At 35.0% G+C, this 7759-nt stretch overlaps 1 non-coding gene across 1 annotated transcript; it reads left to right on the plus strand.

Annotated features, from left to right (window-relative positions):
• Positions 1-4893: 4893 nt before the first annotated feature.
• On the plus strand, positions 4894-5027 carry LOC114008523 (small Cajal body-specific RNA 20). Its single transcript, XR_003550042.1, has one exon.
• Positions 5028-7759: the final 2732 nt, after the last annotated feature.

A 7759-nucleotide genomic window follows, 5' to 3' on the forward strand; every position in this document is an offset into this window, starting at 1 on the left:
TTTCCCTCTCTCCCTCCTTCCTCCCTTCCTTCCTTCTGTCTCAAAATAAATGCAATTAATGTAAACAACAAGAAAACCAACCTAAGTTTGTTTAAGCTGACATGTTCTTGCCACATTGTGATCTTTTCCATTGCCTTTGAGCCAGCCAGAGTCTCAGGTACATGATGGCATATACCAGATGTGTTCAGGCTGACCCAGGATCCAAATCCTGGCCTCCTTTATGGCTCCAATATTGCACAGCTATTAATGCTGGACCCAAGCTTATAATTTTGATCTTAATATTAGAATTTTTGGTTTGGAATGAACACACACACACACACACACACACACACACACACACACACTAAACAACCTTACAAACTCAGTGACAATTAAAAATATATTTTTAATGAGAATTATGTGACACACATACACACAATGTCATCAAAATCAGATTCTTAATTTTAAGGACTGTTTGGATGTTTGTTTAATTGTTTTCATCACTTATAATTCACTTTGAAAATATGCCAAACTCCATCAAATCCAGTAAAATGAAGACCGTGAAGTAATAAATGAAAAATCAAATCACTTCGTGAAATCACATTATTTGGGTATAATTGGATACACCTAGCTGCCTCATACAGATACTTAATAAACATTTTTTTCACATTGCAATATAATTATCAGTCCCTACTGAACTATGTATGCAAAATTGATGAAAGAGTTGAGCCTTAATGAACAGAGATATTTGCATTTCATTACTAGGTTGTATAATTCTGCTCATAAACTTTATGAAATAATTTTACTGCTCAATTCATTGCAGATAAAAGCAAAAAAATTACTTGAAAAATCTTTCCTGAAATCTCTTATTCCTCTGCAGCATCCAGTATACTGATTTTCATTCATTTCAATAAAATGGATTGAACTAGGATAAGATTACAAACATAAAGTTCCATAACTTTACCAATTAGTCTCTCAGGTCCATGAAATGTTGTCAGTCAGTAGAATTAAGGCAGCATTTAAAACATGCACATAGTTAAGTAACTTCTAAGGGTGGTAGAACTTAGCTTATTTCGATTGGCACTAGCTCTTATAATAAAGATAGACATGATTTACAAATTTTGAGTCTTGCAATTCTATACCAGTACTGTCAAAAAGTGAAAGATTAGCAATGTCTAATGTAATTTTAATATGATTTTTAAATATTGTTACTGAACTTTTTTTATTCTAAAGAGAGCTCGAACCTTCTCTTTGTTCTCCTCATGCCCTAGAAGTCAGAGTTTCAAGGTTGCTCTGACTGAGTCTTATTTTCAAAAATAAAATTCTTTCACTTGACTAAAAGATCAGCACATTTATGATTAATTGTTTGTTCTTATATTCCCAAGGAAAAGTAGCTAATCCTTATTTCTAGGTAATTACTACTCCCCATAATGGACTCAAGATGGTCAGTCTAGTAATTCAGAGTTCTATAAGGTGGGACAAATTTTATTTCTCATTCCTTTGTCTTTGGAAAGGATGATATGTTTTCAAGAGGTCTTTCCTTGGTTTGAAATCTTAAACTACAAAATATGGGTAATAATAAACAGAGATACTATACAAATTTAACATGCTTCACATGTAGTTTTGATTGGGAAAAGTGAGTCTTCCTCTAGATCTGAACTCAATCATAGCATTTTCATTAGAATTTAAGGTCCAACTCTCAACTGATTATCTAATACTAATTTGTTACACAGCAAGAGAAAATGAAAGCAATGTGTTTTGAATTTTAGAATCTCAATGTCTAAAATCTCGATGCCTTATGAATGACACAATTTCTTTTATTGTTGTTGTTAATGCCAGACGATGCATGCACATGAGAGACAGAGAGAGAGCAAAAGAGAGAAAACTCCCCACAGAGGCCTGGTCATGACCAATCTCCTTTCCTCCTTCCCATCAAGATTCTGGGCACATAGAAACACGTGCTCAGCATGTTTTTCAAGCTGCCAAGGCTGGGAATTGAACCATGTTGGCCGTGTGGAATCGTGCTCCCTCCATTCAATGTGTATCTACTAAGCTATGAGGCCAGCTCACTAATGTCACTATTTAATAATACCATTTTTCATTATTCTCAACAAAGTATTTTTGGACATGGAACAGCAATAAAGTTATTAGGGTTTCTCTATACACACAATTGAACTTTTAAAGATTTAGCTTATTGTTATTGTCAAGTTCAGAAAGTGACAACCTAATTACTATAGTAAAGCATTTGAACATGACTTAATAATACTTTCAGTTACATACGAACAAATAGGAAAGAGTTGATTCAGATTGAATTGACGTAGGTTAGTTGGATGTAGTTTAAGGTAGAAATAAAAGAATGACAAATTTTCCTTCTTTTCTGAGTCTTCTGGCCTTACAAAAATTCTTTCTTCTGTTTTTTTTTATTTTCTGCATATTACTATTCATAATTTGCTTAAATTTTATATGATGTATGATATTACTCAAATCTATGGCTGGAGTTACCATGTACATAAAGAAGACCATCAATTTTTTTTTTCCTGTCTGAGATCTTTCCTTTATTTCCTGAGCTCTAGTCTTATAGATAAACCTCTTGAAAAGACTCATGACCATGGGTATCTTACCTTATATTTCCTTGGTGATATTAGAGATCTTTCTGTAACATAAATATGCTCATGTTCAAATTCTTTAGTGCCACACATGAAGCTATCTATCTATTATCTATTTCTTCCGAATGTTCCAACATCTCCATTTCGATATCCTATACTCCAGCTGCATTTACTTCCTTGAGGATCCTGAATACACCAGGTAATTTCGTGCTCTGTCTTGTGGTAGTCCTTATGCATGAAAATTACTTCCATATCTTTTAGTTCTTAGCTCAAGCATGGCTTCCTCTGTGATGATCTGTAGGAGGAGCAGCATTTTTTGTTGATGTCCTTTTAGATATCCGACTCTCATATGCTAAGCAAGCACATATGCTAGAGCAGTCACATAGGTTTCATGCGTCTATCTCCCACTTGCCCCAAAGTGTCTAGGGGAGCAGAAATCCCCTATCACCATCTGGATACCCTTAGCATACATGATCTTAACACGTGATAGTGTTCATTGAGTATGTGGTAAATGAATGACTGAATAAGGAACACATGCCCTTGCCATTGGCATTTGCTTCTAGCCCTTTGAAGATGTTACATTGTATGTCATTATCTTTCTTATTTTTTGTTTTAGAGATTTTTTTTGTTATAGGCCACATGTGCTCATCAGAGAGACAGAGTCAGAGAGACAGAAAGTATGAAATCACCCCAGGGGGTATGGCCATGCCGCAATACCTTTTCCATTTCCTTTGGGATCTTGGGCATGCATGCACAAGTGCCCAACATGAATTTCAAGCCTCTGGGTCCAGGACTTGAATCGTGGTTGGCCATGAGAGAGTCCAGCAATGTAACCATTATGCCATCTGTTAGTCCCTGTGCTATTTTTTTAAAAATATTTTTTTCAATAAAATGATATATTCTCTTCATACTGATCTATGGGAGAATCGAATGGTATACAGTCATCATAGAAAGAAATTCAGAGATACTTAATCAGATGAGGCATGTGAACCTTGTGCTCCAGCCGCCTCTTTCCAGGATACACATCACGTGAACATTTTTACATAGGCCTGTAAGGGGATGTGTAGGAGACTCCTCATTACTTGTTATTGTGGTAGTTAAAAGCTGGAGACCACGAACCTCTTCATCAGCAGGGGAATGGATGAGTGGAATATTGTACATGCGTATCACAGATTGTCATAGCACATTCAGAAGCAATAAATGCAGCAAAAAATACAGCTGTATCTTTAAAAATGTATACTGAGTTAGAGAATATGATGCAGAATCACATCTATAGAGCAATACGACTAAATTACATACATGCACACGACAGCACACTCATAATAATACATAATGTAAAGGAGAGACACCAAACACGTAAGGATATTTTCCTGTTAGAGGGAGAAGAATGGGAAGGACTGAGTGAATTAAATGGATTAAATAAATAAAATTGGAAGAATGAAGCAATACTGTAGTACATCATGAGATAAAGATTACAATTTACTTAATATTCTGAACCTAAGGTACCTCCACCCACAAACATAAAAAAAATTAAAATTAAATATATTAAGTCTTTGGCATTTACAATTGATAAAATGGGACCTTATGGACCTCCCTCACATGTGCACACACCATGTTAAATGGCACAGAGATTAAGGCAACTGGTCTCATGTGAATGATTATACAGTTTGAGTTCTTACCTGGCGGTTTGAAAATCATACCAGGCACAGGTGAGTATGTGCCCAAAATCTCAAGAGGAGAATAGAGGAGAAGGGATTGCATCATGGACAACCCCCTCAAAGGAGGGCTGATTTCTCACTTTCCTTCTTTCTCACTGTCTCCCTTTGGTGAGCATACATACCCTATACCCAAACTTAAATAAAAAGAAAAAAAGAAAAGAGTCTACATAGCCTGAGATAGATTTAAACAATGCTTGAAGAAATTATAACCCATCCTATAAGACCAGCTGAAGGAAGGGGTCATTGTTCTTATAAACTGATTTTCTGAATGGTCAAACCTGGTAGAAATGAATGTCACCTAACAGTGAATCACCACAAGCATCTCAGATTAGTGGAAGAAAAACGAATAATGTAACAGGAAAAAGCTACATAGCTATCTCACATGTTCCATCAAAATAAATTCCAAATGAATTAATTATAAAAGTGAAATAAGTTCTAGAAGATCACACAGGTAATAGTTACAGCCTTGCATTGAGGGAAGATTAACACTAAGCCAGAAAATGTAAAGGAGACAAATGTTGAATTTGTTTAAGTATTCAAAATTTTCTTATAAAATTATAAAATATAAACAAAATTAAAAGAAAGACAAAGGCCTCTCTCCCACAGAGCTGGGAGGGGTCTCTTTTCTCCTCAGCCTGGGCTGGACGCCAAGATCAGCTGTTGAGGATCTTTGCTGCAACTGCCACAAGCTGGGCAGCCTTGTGTTTTCCTACTTCAGATGTTGGTAGTTGAGAATAAGCAAAAAAAGGAAAACAAAAATACATATTGAGAACATCAGTGGCATACATGGCACAGAATTAATATCTATGACTTTTAAAGCTCTTTTACAAAATGTATATGCATAAATAGAAAAATAGACAAAGAGTTGAAAAGATAAATCACTAGGAAAAAATAACCATTAAGGATATGACAATATCTATTTTTAACTAATAAAAATATAAGTCAAAACTAAAATGTGATAACTTTTAAGTTTTTACCAGAAGGTGTATGTGCTTGCCTGAGAGACACAGAGAGAGACAATGAGAAGGAAAGTGAGAAATCATCTCCCATGAGGGATGTCCATGCTATAATTTTTTCTCCTTCATTCTCCTTCTGGGATTTTGGGCACATATAAGCTGCCAGGTCTGGGACTTAAACTAAGGTCAGCCATGTGGGAGTCCAGCATCCACCATGGTAATCTAGTCCACTATGTGATAGCATTTTTATTGTATCAAATTGGTAAACACAGAAAATTAAGGACGTGTAGCTTTGGCTTTGATGCAGAGAGTTGAGGCTATTTTTTCTGTGATTTAAAAAGTATTTTAAATTAATAGACAAAATTATATGCATTTACCATGTACAAGGTGGTGTTTTGAAGTATATATACATTGTGGGGGTGACTAAATCTGGCTAATTAACATAAGTATTACCCCAGATAGCGATAATTTTTGTGGTGAGAACACTTTATATCCTGTCTCCAGCATTTTTCAAGCATCAGTTTATCCTTTGACCAACACCTCCCCATCATGCCTCCTCCCAACCACCCTTCTACTCCATTCTACACTCCATAAGGGATCAGCTATTTCAGATTCTACATATAAGTGAGATTATGCAATGTTTGTCTTTCTGTGTCTGGCTTACTTCACTGGACAGAATGTCCTTCAGGTTCATCTGTGTTGTCACAAGTGCAGGTTGTCTCTTTACTCAGTAGATTGTGCTGTAGTTACTGTTTGTTTGTTTTGCTTTAGAAAAGTTTTATAGTGTCATATAATCCCATTTGTCTATTTTTGTTTTTGTCGTCTGTACTTTTGGGGACATATCAAAACAGTTCATGCCCAGACCAATGCCATACAACTTTCTCACTGTTTTCTTCTAGTAATTTCACATTTTTAGGCCTCATGTTTAAGTCTTTAAATGATTTTGAGTTGATTTTTATGTATGGTATGGACAATTTCATCTGCATATAGATATCCTGTTTTCTCAAAAGGATTGATTGAAGAATCTACGCTTTCCCCATTGTGTGCTCTTGGCACATTGTAGAAAATCGTTTGGCTGTAAATGCATAGATTTATTTCTAAGCTCTCTATTCTGTTCCACTCATTGATGTGTGTATGTATTTTTAAAGAATTATTTTATTTAACTTTATTTATTTATTTATTTATTTATTTATTTATTTTTATTTGACCAGAGAGGACAGAGGGAGAAAGAGAGAAAGTGACAAAGCAAGCCACCAGGTTCGGGACTGTAACACAATTGGCCACATGGGAGCCCAGCTCCCTTAACCACCATGTCATCTCCTGGCTCCGATGTATGTGTTTTTATGCCAGTGCTATGCTGTTTTGGTTACTACATCTTCGTAATATATCTTGAAGTAAGGTAGTATGATGCCTCTAGCTTTGTCCTTTGTTCTAAAGATTGCTTTGGCAGTTTAGGGTCTTACATGGTTCCACACACCTTTTAGGATTCTGTGTGTATGTGTGTGTGTATGATGAATGTAACTGGCATTTTGTATTGAATTTATAGATCACTTTGGAGAGTATGAACATTTTGATAATATTAATTCTTTTTAAAATATTTTTATTATCAACATAATCTTTATATTCCATTGGATTACATATAACTTTACAGTGTATCACATTGCTTTTTCAAAAGGGAATGCCATGCATGTCAGTCAATACAGAGACATTAATCTCCCCACTGCATCATTCAATATCTTTTCTATGTTTTTCCCAATCATTATTATTATTCTAATTATTTTTTTAAACAGTCAATCAATTTCTCATTTTGCTTGTAGAAAGACTTTACCCTTCACGAAATACTTATCAGACCAATCCAGCTGAGAATACTATACATGTCATCATCCACAGGTAATAAACCATATCTGTTTGCCACTAATGTCCTACCTCTCTATTTGTTCTCTTACTATCTTTCTCTATCCTATGCTCTCCACCCCCCATTCCACACTGTCTTATTCTCATTAAGTACTTTCACTGCTTTTTTTAAATTTAATTTTTCATTTTTTATTAACATTCATTCACTGTACAACATTACAGAATACAAAATGAGATTTTCCATTCAGAGTACACTATATATTGTCTCACTCAAGCACATCAACATACATGTTATTGTCAACAAATAATTTTCCATTTCTTGTTGCCTGTATGTTTTGTTTTTTCCCTCCTGCTCAATTCCCTATCTCTTACCCTCTGCCATTTTCCACTTTCCTTCCCCACTGTCTCTGGTATCTCTGTTTGCTTTCTACACTGTTTTCACCCCACATTTTATTGAATTACTAATGATCTTAATTAATCTAAATATTTTCATAGCAAAAAAAGCTGATATATACATTTCCATGAACACAAGTCTAACTTTAGGCATCCTATAAAGTAGCACCTAACTGGGACTATATATCTTACTGTAGTCATCGAATAGATTTCTTTTTCTGAAAAGTTTTTTAACTTAATTTACATTCTTTCC

This window comes from Tupaia chinensis, unplaced genomic scaffold, assembly GCF_000334495.1.
Source record: "Tupaia chinensis unplaced genomic scaffold, TupChi_1.0 Scaffold000350_1, whole genome shotgun sequence".
In the NCBI taxonomy this organism is placed as follows: domain Eukaryota; kingdom Metazoa; phylum Chordata; class Mammalia; order Scandentia; family Tupaiidae; genus Tupaia; species Tupaia belangeri.